We start from the raw sequence: 16228 nt of genomic DNA, 5'->3' as shown, positions 1-16228 counted from the left end.
TACTCAATACACTTAAAGTGTATTAGTGTAATTTATTAGTCAAGATAAACTAATACTTAATTACAGTACGACTATTTTGATGATTTTTTCCTTTCCATCTTAGTCTTGAGCAACTGTTTATAATTTATAGAGAACCGACAACATGATCTTTTGAGTGTGACACCACACTCCATGTTGTCTACTATATAAATTAATTGAACAATTACATTTAATAAATAAATGCAGATATTGACCAATGTGATTCTTTTATTTCAACAAATAAATGTTTACAAAAGCTAGACTTTTAGTACACACTCTAACAACAGAGAAAGAAGAAGGTGCTGAAAGCAACTTTTAAGGAATCTTCAGAAGAAGATACCGACAACGAGCTCACCCAGACAAGCCTCCTCGCACTGATGGCCCGGGATCAAATCAACGTGTCCGAGAGCGAGAGCGAATCGGAAGCTGAATCGGAAAGAAGCCACGAATTCGTATCCATTTCCGAAGGTCCTGGCCCCATTGTAAGTATTCTGTGATTAAATAATTTAGTTAATTATTTATTACGTAAATTAGCAAAATCAAATATTCGGGTCAAGTCACTTCTAAAGGAAATAACGATACTTAAAGAAGTGACTAACTCCAAAACTTTGCCTGACCCAGTTCAGACTGAAAATTCAACTCAAGTCCAAAAGTTTGAGGAATAAAATTCTAGTCTGAAAATTCAGGTTAAGGATTTGGAGAAGACGTTGGAACGATTTTCTTTGGGCTCCAAGAACCTTGACCTAATTCTTGGGACACAAAGAACCGTTTACAATAGAACTGGATGAGGTTTTAAATTCAAAAGGAAATATCGATCCTATCTATCCTTAGTCAACAGACCAAATAGTAAACTAGTCTAAGCATGGGTACCCAAGTCCAACTTGGTCAAACAAGTTGGACTTGGTCAATATTGGTCCCCAAGGATCAAGTACATTACTTTGATAGACCTTATCGAGACTATGATCTAGGGGGAGCAAAAAGAAAAATTATCTTAACTAATAAATAATTAAATAAATAAAGATAAATTATTCTAATAAATAAATAAATAAAAATTATCTTAACAAATAAATTTAAAAGAATATAATTCAAAATTAAAACTTTAAAAACAAGATAAAAGGAATATCAATAATGGAGACTCCAGAATACTGGCACCTCCAAAAGGAACCTACCCGGCAGGGTAATTAGGGTTAGAATAAAAAAGGGCTAAGTTTAACTTGACCCACGGTACTGGTGAAGTATTGGATGATAGTATGTTAGGAAAGCTTAGTCTATGCATGTCTAGGAAGATATGACTTCAACCTGGTGCATTTGGCTAAGTGGAACTGACCGAAGCTACCCTTTATGGATCCTAACTAGTTAGACCAATGTTTTATACTAAGTTCAGTGGATAGGACTATTTGGAAAACCTCGAAGGTATGGTTACTTTAATGATGTCCAAGTGATTCACCATAGCCTAGTAGTTTATCCAAAGAATGTCTATTTGTTGAGCCCAAAGCTAAACCTGAATCTAACATAAAGTTAAACCGAACTCGAAAATTGAACCTAATTCATCTCACAAAATTATAGGATCTCCTGATTGAAAAACTTAGATCGGGTGAGATGATTAAGAATTAAAATTGAGATTAAATTAAATTGAAAATAAATTAATTCAATTAAATTAAATTGAAATTAGATTAGATTAAATTAAATTGAAAATAAATTAATTCAATTAATTAACTTAAACTTTTTAAATTTAATTAACTTAAAACTTTTTCAAAATTAATTAACTTAAACTTTTTAAATTTAATTAACTTAATATTCTTCAAATTAACTAACTTAAGCTTTTTCTAAAATAATTATTCAACCATCTAACAATCACCCATATAAATAGCTGATTGCTAACCTAGATTGGGTGAGATGGAAATTAGAGAGATTATTTCAATCTAACTATCTTTTGATCCATCTAAAAGAATCCAATACAAAATACCTTATGTATAGGAATTGGATCAATGGATGTTGAAGAAACCAAATGTAGGATACATTAAGGGCACCCTAAATGTAGGACTCTGGTATCCTAGAACTTGCACCTTTGACCTTTTTGGCTATTCTGATTCAGACTATGCCGGGTGAAAACTAGATAGAAAAAGCACAAGTGGTAGCTGCCAAATTCTAGGTCAGTGCCTAGTAAGTTGGTCAAGCAGAAAGCAACACTGCGTTGCTTTATCCACTACTGAAGCTGAATACATAGCCCTAGGAGAATGTGCTTCTCAACTTTTGTGGATGATGCATACACTAAAAGACTATCAACTAGAATATAAAAATACAAAAATTTTAATTGATAATATAAGTTCAATTAATTTGACCAAAAATCCAATTTACTACTCTAGGACTAAACACATAGAGGTAAAACACCATTTTGTAAGGGATCATGTAGCTAAAGGAGAAATTGTACTTAACCATGTTGAGTCCAAATCAAACCTAGCTGATATTGTCACAAAACCCTTACCTGAACTTGAGTTTAGTACACTTAGAAGACACATAGGAATGTGTTGGGTAGAATAGATCTTGACCTTCAAACCAATTTCTTACATTTATTTTTAAAATTTCTTGTTGGTCTTCCAAATTGCTTAATCTTAAAATTATATTTTAAAATTCTAGGAAAAATAATGTTTTCAAAATCCCAATCTGATTAGTTTTTCAAAATTTGGACTCAGCCTAAGATCTTCCCCCTAGAAATCATGTTCCCCTAGTTTTAGCCAGAGCATCTCACAAACACACTAGGCATAACTTCTTTGTGTTTGAAAGAAACTTAGAACGACGTGAGATGCATAGGGTACAGCCTAAACTCCAGAATGCTTATTTCTGTGCATCATAGTGAGTCTGAGCGTTAAAAACTAACTCTACATTAATCAAGTTAAATGATCCATCCCTAGTCAAATCTAACTGGATTATTAACATAACTTGACTAACCAAGTGAAAACTGTTGCTCTCTAGGTATTCAGCCAATAGCTAAAGGTTAGACAGTTGGTTAAGAATATTAAAGTTTTAAGTTGACTCATGCTTGCACCTTATGGCTCTGATACCTCACTAAAGGAAATTGGTTAATTTGAAAATCCATTTAACTTAACTCATGCTTGGACATTAGGTTCTTAAATTATTCCTCCATCTTTGCTTTTAACTTAAAATTTCTTATTCGTCTAAATATTTTATGACTTCTATAGCCATGTTCAAAATTAACTAAGTCAAATCAAAAGTTTTTTTAATCTAATATTATTTCAAAAAAAAAAACTTCCTTCCAACTTAACTAACTATTTTCTAAAATGTTCTGTTCAAGCATTTTACAAAAAGTCTCAATTTACTTTTTTTAAGCTTTTAAAAATTTATTCGAAAAGCTTTTCGAAATTAATGTTTTTTAAAAAGGCTTTAAAATTTTTAACGAAAATTTTTTCAACAAAGCATTTCGAAACTAGCTAAGTCATTTTTAATTGCAAAACTTAAACTTACTATTTTCAAAACTTGTCTCTCGAAAATTGTTTGTTTTAATTTTTCAAAACTTAACCTCAATTTGCACAAATTTTGGCTAAGTAAAAGGAGTTGTTCAAAACTAAAGAAATGTCAATTTAGCTATCTTTCGGTTCAAAGAAAAATCTTTTTAGCTAAATTACTAAACTTTTCTTAAAACCAACTTCATGTTTAAAATATTTCTTCTGCTTTAATTTGCTTATTTCAAAAACAAGTTTTTACTTAGCAAATTTCACTTACAAGTTGTTTTAAAATGTTGTTTTAAAAGTGTAACTTTTTGAAAACGTAATTTATTGGTTTTAAAAACTTAGTCCTTTCATCTTGTCTTTTTCCTACAAAAGTTTTTTGATATATGGCAAAGGGGGAGAGTAGGACAAATTCAAATTAAGGATAAGAAAAGGAAAGCTCTTATTAAGGAGGAGCCTTAGACATTTAGCTTGCTTACGTTCTTACTTGAACTTTTTACTTAAGTTCTTACTTGAACTTACTACTTAAAAATCTTGCTTATGTTTATTGTTACATTCGTTTACTTATGCTTGTTTTACTTAACTTTGAATTTAAGTTGTCATAATCAAAAAGGGAGAGATTGTTGGTGCGGGAAGCATCCGACGATCGAACCAGTATTTTGATAATGGCAAAGGATTCAAAGTTAAGGTTATGTTGTGGTCTAACAGTTTGAATGAGTTTGCAGGAAAGTCCTAAGTGTAATTAGGCAAAAGTCCTAACCGATGTTAGGCAGGTGGAAAACCCTAGGGGGTGGTAACCCTAGGTCATAGGGGGTGGTAACCCTATGCGAAAAGTCTTGGTGGGTCGAGGGCTTCAGGCAAAAGTCCTAGGGGGTGGTAACCCTAGGTGGAAAGTCCTGGTGTCGCGAACCAGGTGGAAGACTAGACGGGTTGGAGAGCGGCGCGTGGGCCTTGGAGTAGGAGTCTCCACAAGCTCCAAACCAAGTAAACGACCTGTGTCTTTCTGTGTTTGTTGTTTATTTTATTTCGCTGCGTTATTCGAGTTTTACGATTCCGAAACGAGTGAAAGCCATGAGGGCTATTCACCCCCCTCTAGCGCTTCTCGATCCAACATAGACTTCTCTCTTCCAAACATCAAGTCTTGTTTGGATCAACCCTTTGTCAAAATGACCAGACTTGGGTATATTGTCAAACATCGAAACCCTAGAGGTCGACTGCACCAATAGTTAAATAGTGTATTATAATTTCTTGCGAATCTATCTAATCCTATCAAATGTGTTTATTGGTGAGCTAGATAAAAAAAATAGTTTGAGTATGACCTAAGTAATAGTTTGTTGGTCCCTAGCGGGTCGACTAGAGGGGGGTGAATATCCGTGCACAAAAATAAAAATAAAACCTTTCTCAATCTTTATATCTTGATAAAAATAGACACTTGCATAAAGGAATTAAGAAGTAAACTAAAGACAGAGGCATACAAGGAATTACTTGGTTTGCAATCAGGGGATTGCTAATCCAAGGAAGTTGAAACCTCACTAATGTCTCCTTCAGGCGTAGAAACCTCTTACAGCGTTGACAGCTCACACAGTAGTAGAACAGATAAAGGAATTGATTACAAGTGATTGATTCTAGCTACTGGGATCAGGGTTGTATTTATAGTCCTAATCAGGACACTTGGAAGGTTTCCAGGTGGCTGGAGAGGGATAAAATTTTATACTCATCGCAATGGATCGCGCCACATCGCGTTTCAATAAAGTATCTAGTCCAGGCACTCAAACCAAGTCGACACAGCCATCCGCAACTCCGCAGACCCGAGGCACCCCCGACATGTCCCGGGGTCTGGGTGCCTGGACTAAAAAAGTCAACATTTTGTTGTCTTTTGATCCCATTATTCTACTTCAATTTTGCTCGCATTGGTCTGAGTCTTCCGGTTCGGTTTCACTTGCTTGGGTGATTTTGACTATTCAGAATAGGGCTCACTCGAACCCATTTTTCGGCCTTCTCGAGCAACCTTATGCTCTGGCTTCTCGTCCCTCGAAAATGCGGTGTGCCTTCTTCTCGTCCATCCGCGTACTCTTCCATAGCACCTCGTTCCTCAGACGCACCGAGCTCGTCAGCTCTCTCCTGTGTCGTCCTTCTATCTAGCTGCGTCTTTCGCTCGACTTCCTATGCTCCTAAGTTCCTACACACTTAGACATAGGAGTTAAGATCACATCAAAATTACCTTGGGGGTACTTACAATCTCTCCCTTTTTGATATAAGCAACCCAAGTTAAGTTAGGGTAAAAAAATAAACAAATAATAAAGATATTTTGTATTTAAAAAAATATGCAAAAAAAAATCTACCTCCCCCTAGACTCATCTCTAATTTACTCCCTTTGATCACATTAAAAATGGGGTACTTTAAAATGACTTGGAAATAAAACGAAAACAATGTCTAAGGAAAACAAAGTCTAATTTAGATCTAAATATCTTTCAATTTTTTTTAAGATTGGAATTTAAGTTTAATCTTAACTATTTTCAAAATTTAATATTTTTGAAATCCAAAATCAAAATTTAATATTTTAAAATTCAAAATTCAAAATTCAATTTTTTGAAACTTAGGAAAATGTAAATTTCAAAAATCTAGATTCTTACAGTGAATTTTGAAAAATACAATTTTTTTTAAAAAATTTAATTCTTCTTTCTCTGAAAAATTAAAATCAAATTAACTTCAATCATAAATTTTACAAAATAATTTTTTTTAAAGAATTAGATAATTTTATAATAGTTAATTTCTTAACAGTTCATCAATTAAACATTCATTTTAATAATTGGCTTCCAAGCTATGGTGAGGCACTAGGCCTTCTTGATTATTGGAACAACAACCACTTTTAAACAAAATTTCTTAAAGAAATTAAATATTTAATTTTCTTTCTGAAATCTCTAGGTCTACCTTTCAAAAAATTAAGGCATGCAAAAAAAAGATAATTTAATTTAAGCATGACTTTAGAATTCAAAACAGATTCCTTCGTACCGGGTTAATCAAAAACTTTCTAGGAACATACTTCTGTAATTTCTTTTAATTTGGCCCTTATGGTATCTAAACTGCCAATTCAGTCCATTATATTTTCTAACATGTTAAATATGGGAGCATGCATGTTTTTTCAAATCTTCTATTTCTATTTCAATTTTTCATTTTGTATTTTTATCTTGTCGAAATCTTCTAATCGACAAGATGTTGCTAGAATTCATTTTAATTCATCATTTTCTTTTTCTAATTTACAAGAAAATTTTGATAATATTTTTATAAACTAAAATCATTTTTCAGGAGGTATAGATCGTACCTGACTTACCTTGTCGATCCTATAATCTAAAGCCCCCCCTGAAGTGTTGCTTCCTTCTGATGTCACTCCCCCTTCATCGATGTTCTCGATGTTCATTTCGAAAGAGCTTGCTTTGTCTTATTTTTTTGGTGACTTGCTATTAGCACAAGTCCGGTGAGAGCTTCGATCTCCACCTTTAGATTTCGATGCTTTGTCTGGACTGGCTTCTTATTCTTCTCCTTGTTCTTCAACTTTGGGCAGTTGTCTTTGACATGCCCCTCTTCATCATAGTGGTAGCATCTTATCTTTCTTTTCTTTTTTTTACCCTGCACTTGATTAAATTTATTAGTTTTAAAGAGCCTTTTAAATTTCCTTACCATGAACGTCATTTCATAATCATTGAGAGAAGATTTGGATTCCGGTTCATCTATTTTTGCCTTTAAGGCAATGTTGTACTTGGGCTCCTTCTTTAGATCTGCACATCTTGTTTCATGAACTTCAAATGTCGAAAATAACTCTTCTAAAGTACTTACCTCTAGATCCTTAGAGATATAATAAGTATCTACTAAGGATACCCATTCAGAATTCCTAGGAAAGGTGTTAAGTACATACCTTAGTGAATCTCGGTTGGTTACCTTTTATCCAAGATTCATGAGTTTGGTGATGAGCTCCTTGATCCTTGAGTGAAGGTGTGTAACGATTTCACCTTCTTCTAATTAGAGGTTGTTGATCTGGTTTGGGAGCAGGTCCCGTCTAACTAGTTTGGCTTCGAACGTACCTTCATGTAGTTCTAGGAACTTTTCCCAAAGCTCCTTTGCTAATTTGTAGGCCCCGATTCTATTGACTTCTTATAGAGGTAACACACTTAGTAGATGGAATACATCTCATCCATTTTCTACGAAGTCTGCTTGCTCTTTCTTGATCCATTGATACTCTTCTTTGTGCTTTGGTTCTACAAAATCATATTTCAATATTAGTAATAACTTAAAGTCCGTTTTGAAGAATACCTCCATCTTTCTTTTCCAAATCGTGAATTCCCCCTCGAACTTAGGTGGGTAGATGATCGGTCCGACCATGCTTTGATTAGCGCTTAGTCCTCTTGAAGCGTCCTAGCTCCGATACCAATTATTGGTCCCCTGACGACCGGCTAAAGGGGGGTGAATAGACCTACACAAAAATAAAAACAAAACCTTTCTCGATCTTTATAGCTTGATAAAAATAGACACTTGCATAAAGGAATTAAGAAGTAAACTAAAGACGGAGGCACACGAGGAATTACTTGGACTGCAATCAGGGATTGCTAATCCAAGGAAGTTGAAAGTTCACTAATGTCTCCTTCCGGAAGAGAAACCTCTTATAGCGTTGACAGCTCACACAGTAGTAGAATAGATAAAGAAATTGATTACAAGTGATTAATTCTATCTACTGGGATTCGAGCTATATTTATAGCCCTGATCGGGGAACCTGGAAGAGTTCTAGGCGCTTGGAGGGGGATAAAATTTTATCCCTGTCACAATGGATCACTCCACGCCACGTTTCAATAAAGTTTCTAGTACGAGTGCCCGGACAGAGTTGACACAGCCATCCGCGACTCCGTAGAGCTGAGGCACCCCCGGGATGTCCCGGGGGTCCGGGCGCCCGGACCAAAAAATGTTGACTTTCTATCCCCGTCTTCCGCTCTAGTTCTGCTCGCATTGGTTTGGGTCTTCCGCTCTGATTCCACTTGCTTGGGTGATTTCGGCCATCCAGAATAGGGCTCACTGAACTTATTTTCTGGCCTTCTTAAGTAACCTTCCACTCCAGCTTCTCGTCCCTCGGAAACACAGTGCGCCTCCTTCTCACCCGCCCACGTACTCTTCCACAGCACCTCGTTCCTCAGATGCACCAAGCCAGTTGGCTCTCTCCCGTGCCGTCATTCTCGCTAGCTACATCTTTCGCTCGATTTCCTATGCTCCTAAGTTCCTATACAATTGGACACAGGGGTTAAACCACAATAGGATCTAAATTAATTTGATTGATCACATCATAATTTCCTCGGTGTACTTACATAGTTCTTCATGCTCAGTGTAATATTGGATTAAAATTTTCAAGTTTCAATCTCTAAGCCTAGTCAAGTCATTATAGGGTTGTGTTTCTTATGCTTCTAGCTATAAGCACTTACTTGCCACACACATAGTTCATCCTTCTCAATCTACCCAAGGTTTCAAAGGAATTCTTGATATCAAGAGAAACATAGTAATTATTTCTCCAATAACCTAACTCTGTCTCAAAAGGGTAACTCGCTACTTTCTACTCACGAAAACTATTTTTTTATATCTCTTATTTTCTCTTTTTTTTTGTAACGACCACCCTTCTTACTATACTATACTACTCTCTAAGGATGACCGTTACTTAACTACTAACTCTACTTAACCGGTATGATCGAAACCACGAGGAGTCCTTATCGAAAAATTTCGGTAGAGTCTCCCCTGTACCGGTGACCATAAACTGAGATACATAAATATATACATCAGCCACAGGCGGCTGAAACATGTATCAAACACCCATGCAGTTTAATAAGTGTCAAACACCAAAATATCTACTTATTAAACGGAAACTAATCACAGCATGTAATCTAAAACATGAACGAACTCAATAAAAACATGGAATATAAAATACAATCTCAATTGATATAAACCATAAAGTACAACTCAATTATTTCTTATCCACTAACACGGAAACTCAATAACTTCCCAAGTCTCTCCCACAGTCTTGACATCACACACCATCCGCACCACCTTGTCGTCTTCCTTACTATATCTTTTCCTTTCCTTTATCTGCAGTAAGAGGAAATGCAATCTATAAGTAAAATTTGCTTAGTAAGCGCTATCTAACTCACAAAAACACGAATGTGCATGTATACGAGAAGAAACTAGAAACTGAATGCTTTAAAACAAAGACATATAAAGCTGCTCATGTCAAAAGTACTGAAACTAGAAATAAATCTGCTCATGCATAATCAATAGCAAAGCACTATAAACTGCATACTCATGATATACAAGGATAAAACTACATGCTGAAAGGTAAAGCTAATCATGCTCAATAAACTAATCAGGCTGAAATGCTAAACATGTAAAGCTACACATGCTCCTCTAATAGCAAAGGAATCAAACATACTGAAATGCTAAACATGTAAAGCTACTCATGCTCTTCTAATAGCAAATAACAGTAAGCTAATCTAAATAATATGCTAGCACAAAAGAAAGCTAAACTTACTGATTTTAAAACAAAGTGAAACTTATTTCATTTGTTCTAAACTTATTCTTTTATCTCACTTGTTTAAAACTTATTCTTTTATACTTTTATACTTATGTGAAACTTATTTTACTTGTTCAAAAACTTATACTTATAATACTTCAAAATAGTAATCAACTTCTCTTGGGTCCAGGCGTAGTACCATCTTATGCGCGTTCCCTAATAGGTTGGGGTAGCAAGCCACCAATCCTAAAAGAGCAGACCTCGGTCTACCAGGGCCAAGACCTCGGAATTGGACACCTGGATTTGTTTAACGACAATCTCGGAAGTTGGGTACTAGCCTCTTCAAAGTAAAATATCTTAATTACTTCTTTAAAATGTCTTGACATTTTAATAAGCACCTTATGTGCCAAAATCCCTAAAGTCTTGACCTTGGGATCTACTTAAGGCCTTGGCCTTTTTCTTTCTTTTCTTTATCTTTCTTATCCTTTTCTTAAACTCAAAATACTGTAAAACCTAACAAAATCTGCATATTTCACTTAACAAAAGTCTGCACTGAAATGCTTAACAAAACTGCGCTGAGATGCTAAATAAAACTGCATGCTTATAAATAAAACCGTTCATGCATATTGAGGTGGCAAGAAAACTTAAATCTGAATGCTTGAAATAAATAACATGTATAGCTGCTCATACTTGTTAAAATAGCAAATAAGGACTAAAGATAAATCTAAATTCTGCATGCTTGGAACAAGAAGGTAGTGGAATAAGAAACAGTTCAAGTTGGGTACAGTTGCAAGGAAAATCTAATCTAAATGCTATATATATATATATATATATATATATGCTATAATATGCAAAGATTTGTACTGCTATAATATGCAAAAATTTGCACTTAATAGGTCTACCCTTCTAAGCTGTTTCCAACAAGGCAAAGCATGAGGAAAAGATGCTGCTACTATCAGAAATTTCTACGTAAAGATAGCAATATACTAGGACATACACTTAACAAACCTACACCTTCTAAATTACTTCTAGCAAAGCAAAACATAAGGAAGAGGTAATCACTGCTGCTATCAAAAGTTAACCCATGATATACTAAAGCATGCACTCAGTAGGTCTACAGATTCTGATCCGTTTCCAGCAAAGCAAGGCAAAAGGTAAGAATGCTATTACTATAAAAGAAATTGATACATAAAGATGATGGAATGCTAGAAAATCTGCTCGTGCACATCTAATGGCAATAAGGAAATCCAGAAATATGTTCGTGCACATCTAAAAGCAATGGAAAACCAAAAATCTGCAATGCTACCAAAAGCTATTCACTCCTTTTCATGCATGTATATAACAAAAGAAATCCGGACTGAAATAAGCTCCAAAGGGAGGTTGTTCTAAGCTCCAATAGAGCTGTTCATGCTTGCTGCAAACACAAGGGAAATGGGGTTGTTCGTGCCCTTTTTTTCTTAGCAAATATTAACCTAAAACTTGCTGAAATTTAGAACTTATGTAAAGCTTATTCCGTTTGATAAAAATAGCAAGAAAATTAAATCCGGAACTTTAAATCTGCGATGCGAAATTTATATGCCCTGCTCATGCTAAAAAATTTCAAGAGAACAACTAAAACTACCATGACATTACATAGCACGATCATGCTAACTGGGTAGCAGAAAATTCAACAAAGAATCCAAAACTGATCAACTTCTAAATTACAAAACTGTACGTGCTTGTTAAACTATAAGGAAACCAAACTGGGAAGCTCTCTAGGAAGGCTGGTCTAATTACAACTGAAGCTAGGGTTTTTCAGCCACCTACACATGGATTTGCTGCGGCACGAAACAACCCAACCACAACCGAACCACACATCAAAACAGAAATATAGAAATACATCCCTGCTTCAATGGAACTTGAATCTATCCCTAGCTCATGAATCATCACAACGGGAACTCAAAACTTGTTTACCCAGTTCTATCCGGAAACCAAACCAATCGAAAACCAATCGAAGGAACTACTCTTACTGCAGGTGAGAGAAACTTACAGCGTGTTCTTGGATTCAAACCGAGAAGAAAGAAAGGTTCTAGGGTTCGGAGAAGGTGAAGATCTCGGCGGCTTCTTTATGTTTCCGAGCTCCCCTCATCGAGGTGGTCATGCACGAGTGAAGACCAGCCGGAAAAATCCTTTCGCCGGCGCCGGAGAAACCTTTGCTTGCTGCTGCGATTTCGTCCGAGACGAGAAGGCGTCGTCGGGAGAGAAAGGTGAGGTAAGGAAGTTTGGGTTCGGGAATAAAATCAAATCTTTATACTTAGGGTTTTTATTAATTACTATACCTTAAATATTTGTCTCTCTTTCCTTATTTAGCAACAGCCGCGTGAACACTTGGATGGTTGCGTTATGCTTAAAGCTCGGCTTGTGGGTTCAAATCTCGGCTACAACCTTTTTCTTCCTATTATTTCCTGTTATTAACTTCTACTACTTATATAAATTTTGTCCTCTATATGTTCACAAAAAGGTTGTGGAACAGTTGGCTGGCTGGCTGGATTCGGTTAAGGATTGGTTTATGTCCGAGGCCTACGGTTCGAATCTCTGCTCGGACATTTTTTGTCAAAACTTCTTTCGTTTAGTAAAAATACCAAACGACCTCCAAAAATTACATAAAAATACTCTAAAAATTTCTAAAAATCTCTAGAATATTTTAAAAGTATTTCCAAATATTTTTAAGAACATTTAGAACTCAAAATAGGGAAAATTGGGTTGTTATATTTTTTTTCTCTCTAAGTGATTGAAATGTGCAACACTTGAATACAAATACACATGAATACAAATGTAGGGATATTTTAATTTTTTCAAATGAGCTAACATGATTTGAGTCTTATCTAGTAACCAAAATATAGTTTGAGAAATCACCATGGAAACACTAGTACTAATCAAGTTCTATGAATCATGAATATTTTTAAAGTTACATACTATCAAAACTAAGCAAAGTGTTGGGAGATCCTAAAATAAGGTCAATAATTAAACTCTTATAGTAAAAATATTGCTCATATCATGCTATCATGGATAGAAAAAGATAGATTACTAAATATACTAGCACAATAAGTAACTGATAAACCACATGAAATCTAGAACAAACGTGCTAGTATTAGATTTTAATGGATGCTCTAAGGCAATGGCCTTATGGTTTTACTAAATATAGATTCACTAAGTGGGTATAAGATGAGTGAAAGGAACAAAACATGACTCACTATAGCTACTGAAAGATTTAGAATTAGTTCTAATATCAACTTGATTTTCTAGCTAATTGGGGATTATGATGTACTACTAGGTGACACTCATGATCATTCTATAATTAAGTAGTTAATTATGGACAACCAAGATAAACTGGAAACATATTGGGTCACATACACTAACAAGTCTCTAAAAGATATAAAATAAGTTAAAGAAAAGGATTCTTAGATTAAGAGATAAATGTTTGGTTAGACCATACATAAGAAAAATATGGAAATATTTGTCATGATGGAAGCGTGGATGAGCTACATCTCTTATAGTAGAGTTGAATCATATTTGGTTTAATCATAAATTAGTCATGAACCAACTTGGTTTAGTTGTAAAACAAACTAAGTGGTTAATGGGCTAATTTTTTATTAAGAGATAATGGGTTGGATTTGGACTTTCTAATCCAACTCATTAAAGAGGATTATATATAGATGTAATTGAGAGAGAATTAGATAAGTTTCATTATTTAGTTGATTGACTTTTGGAAACACAATCCTCCTCTTCCTCTCCTCTCTCTCCCGCTGCCAACAAGAGGGTGCTCCCTCTTGTTGCCGTGACCACCATAAGGGAGAAAAACTCTCCTTTGTGTGCTTCTCTTCTTCTTCCTCTTGATCCCTTTTCTTCGCTCGTGGTTAGTAACTTTCGAAGGTGAGGCTTGTACTCAAGGAGTTGTCTTGAGGAGCTCGACGTGGATATGAATAGAGGCGAGGTTCGACAATGCTGCTACGGTTTATGCCCTTCTCATTACAGATCATCCATAAGATATACCTAACATAAATTTACTTTCCATAAAATTTTAATTATATGATAATATTTGGCATGTTGTATCCTTGTATGCGTGTGGTATATTTGATTAATAATTAGGAATTATTATTATTTTATTTTCTACTGCGCATGTTTACGAAACGTGTCCAAGCACGCACCCACATCGGGCATATCCCAACAATGGTATCAGAGTCTGATTGTGCTTCGACATGAATGTAAAATTATTTTATGGTTCGTAATTAGTGTTGTAATTAATTTTAGATTTTTTTTTAGAAGTTTTCTAAATTATTAGGAAATTCTATTTTTAGAAAGTTTCTGATATAATTTTTGAAAAATAAATTTACAAATATTCTATTAATTTAGAAATTATCATTTCTATACTTTTTTTACAGTTTAAGAAATATTGTATTTTTGATTTTTTTTAATTTATTGGATAATACCAAATTTGGAAAGATTTTGAAATTATAAAAAAAATCCAGATTTGAGATATTTTAAATTAAAGAATAAAATTAATCTTTCATAGAATTTTTATATTTAATAAACTATTTTATTTTTGGAAAGTTTTCTAAATTGTTAGGAAATATCAAATTTAGAAAGATTTGAAAAATCATTAAAAATCTTGATTTGAGATATTCTAAATTAAATTATAGAATTCATCTTTTCTAGAATTTTGGGATTTATTAAAATATTCTATTTTTAGAAAGTTTGCTAAATTGTTAGGAAATACTAAATTTAAAAAATCATTAAAAAATCTAGATTTTAATTATTCTATAATAAATTAAGAAATATTATTTATTTATTTTCTAAATTAATAAAAAATTAATTTAGAAATTTATTTCTAAAATAATTAAAGATTCTTAATTGATAGAAAGATTATAGATGAAATATGTTAATTAAATTTAAAATTTAGTTTCCTAATTTGATTAGATAATCTTGATTTATTAAAATCAGATTTATGACATATTTTTATTTCCAAAATAAAATTATAATATATGTAAATTTATGTCATGTTCATACTATATTATATATCATGTAGATACATTAATTATGACATGATTAGATTTTGTCATGCGTGTGATGTAATTAGATCTTACCATATGTGTGATGTGTCATGCTATGTCATGCGTGTGATGTATCATGTCATCATTTATGTCATGCGTGTGACATGCCATGTCATCATTTAAGCCATGCATGTAATGCCATGTAGATAGAATATTTACATGATGTAGATGAGACAAAATCCCTTAATATTAAAACCTACACCTTTCATTAATATGGTAAGAACTAGAGTTTAAGTTCTTATTTAAGTTGTTGGCTAAAGTCAAGCTCAAACTTGAAATTAAATATGTTCAAATCATAGAGATACAATCTCATGATTAATGGGTTGGTTTTAAATATGAAGTGTTGATTTGTTGTGCTAAAGCCATGATTAATGTGGATAGAAGTGAAGTTGGGTGATATGCATTTGATGTATACTTGTTAATGTGTTAACAACCTGATATTTATGCGAAGATCAATTAGTTGCTAGCATAATGTGATAGTTGCATATTAGTGATATGCAATCGGTAAAATTGTTACCCACCGCTATAGCTAAGAATGACTTGTTGGTCAAAGTCAAGGTTATTCTTATTTGTAGTGGATATCAACACACTTAGAGAAAACCTATCATCTCCGAAATTCAAAAATAAGGGTATTTAAATTTGATAAATAAGCGGGCTTTTATATAAATTATTTAGATAAATAATATCATGTCTCTCATAAATTCTCATTTTTGTATTTTCTAGGTTAATCATTTAATTATGACTTCTGTTAATCTGCGTTCGATTTAGGACTCAAATAAACTGACCGGGGCAAACTTCTTGGACTAGTTTCAAAATTTGAGAATTATTCTAAAAGTTGAGAAACTAGCTTATGTAGGACCGTTGGGCCGGCTAGAAGGGGGAGTTGAATAGCCCTGAAAAAATAAACAAAGACCCTTCCCGACTTTTCAAACTAACACTTGTGAAATAATCAAAGCAGTAAATAAAAAGCAGAAAAGAAAGAGGCACAGTTGTTTACTTGGTTACAACCGGGGAGGTTGTTAATCCAAGGAAAGGATAAAGCGCACTATCAATCTCCTTCAGGCGGAGAAGCCTTTTACAGCGTTGAAACACAAAAGGAAAGAAGCTAATCTAAA

This window comes from Zingiber officinale, chromosome 1B, assembly GCF_018446385.1.
Source record: "Zingiber officinale cultivar Zhangliang chromosome 1B, Zo_v1.1, whole genome shotgun sequence".
Lineage (NCBI taxonomy): Eukaryota > Viridiplantae > Streptophyta > Magnoliopsida > Zingiberales > Zingiberaceae > Zingiber > Zingiber officinale.
Note: the sequence above shows the minus strand (reverse complement) of the source record.